The following is a 1,706-nucleotide window of genomic DNA, read 5'->3' as shown; positions in this document are numbered from 1 at the left end:
TGTATATATACATATATATATATATATATATATATATATATATATATATATATATATATTCTTAGTGATTCTAGACAATAGTTAGACTTACACAAATTACAGATTTATTCACTAGGTTGTTAGTTTAGTGGTGTAGCGTGCGGCAGTTCTCCTGTCACGTACCCTATCTATATAATCGAATATGTTTGTTAGTAATATTATCAAAATACTCCCATAGTAGTCTTGCCCTACAACCGTGGTCATTACTACACAATATTTGATGATGACTCATCACTGAGCCCAAAATCGAGTCTCTCAAATCTGAGACCCTCAGGCCTTCCTATATTGGGTAACCCTAATCCTGACCCTTCCCCTGGTCCCAGGCTTAGGTTCCACCTAACAAACGTCTAATACTCCTGGAGTTACACCCACAGGCTAATACCCCTAAGGTTCCACCTACAGTCAATCACTATATATATATATTTATATATATATATATGAAATATTTTCATAGATTATATATTTTGGCTTTCTTATAAATGTATATATATATAATATTTTTTTTATAGTTCAATAATTTTGGCATACTAGTATCAGTTACATGTGCCTGCAGTTCCCCAATTCATCGTCGCATGTTGTCACTGTAGCATCCTACCTAATAGACTTGGGTATATTGAGAAGCACTTGCCTTTACTGTATAAGTAGACGAACGTACTATATGCATATGCGAGTACCAATCATATGTGAACATGGATTCCCACAAATAATACAGACTGACCAAGGCACAGAATATGTTAACAACATATTTTCGAAAGTTGTTGAACAGGCGCCAATGCAACACCTAGTCTCTGGGCTGTATCAACCTAAAGTATTAGGCGCGAACGAAAGATCACATAGAGACCTTATGCCACTGCTACGGAAATCGTCGAGCAAAATCCAGGTAACTGGTGTTCACGATTTCCATTTGTACAGATCGGCCAGAATTTGCATCCAGATGACACAAACCACTGCGGTTTAATGTGTACTTTGGTCGCAGACAGAATCAACTCACGGACTACAACGAGCAAGTGACCGCACCCAGTACAACAGTATCTTGGGAAGAGCGATTGCAAAATCTAGAAGAAGCCATCAGGCCACAACTAGACGAGAATGTTGCACTGTATCAAGAGCAGATGCGCGCAACATACGATCGAAAATACCAAAGGAAGTATGTAAACGTCCATGAAGGGACTTTTGTCATGGTTCGTTATCAAGGCGAAATGAACAAGTTAACAGCACCAAATGGCGGACCATACAAAATAATATGCAGGGAGGGCAACGGGTATTTTGTCTGTATCATTGATGAGACTAAAGCCCCCGAATATCCTGACTCGATCAGTGATGAGCTACTTGGACTTGTAAAAAGGGCTAGTGCTCCGGAAGCATTTACTTTTGATCACAATAAATCAAGATTGTTTACCAAGCATAAAACTACGGTCAAACACTGGAGGCTCAACAAGGTTTATCCCAGCATCAACCAAGGAGAGAATCTAAACTCAGAGAGGGACACAGAAATATGGCAGATGGAAATTAATCTCGGAGCCAAAGTACCGGGAGTACGGAAACATCATTATAGAAAATCTCTGATGGGCATAAAGGCATCCCTAAATATCGGAGGAGTACAATCTAAACGTATAAGGCCAAAGATTACAATGGAAGCCACGATCAGTTGAAGGCGTGGCGACACT

Source organism: Sphaeroforma arctica, assembly GCF_001186125.1.
Source record: "Sphaeroforma arctica JP610 unplaced genomic scaffold supercont1.2104, whole genome shotgun sequence".
Classification (NCBI taxonomy): domain Eukaryota; class Ichthyosporea; order Ichthyophonida; genus Sphaeroforma; species Sphaeroforma arctica.
This window is presented reverse-complemented; position numbering follows the sequence as displayed.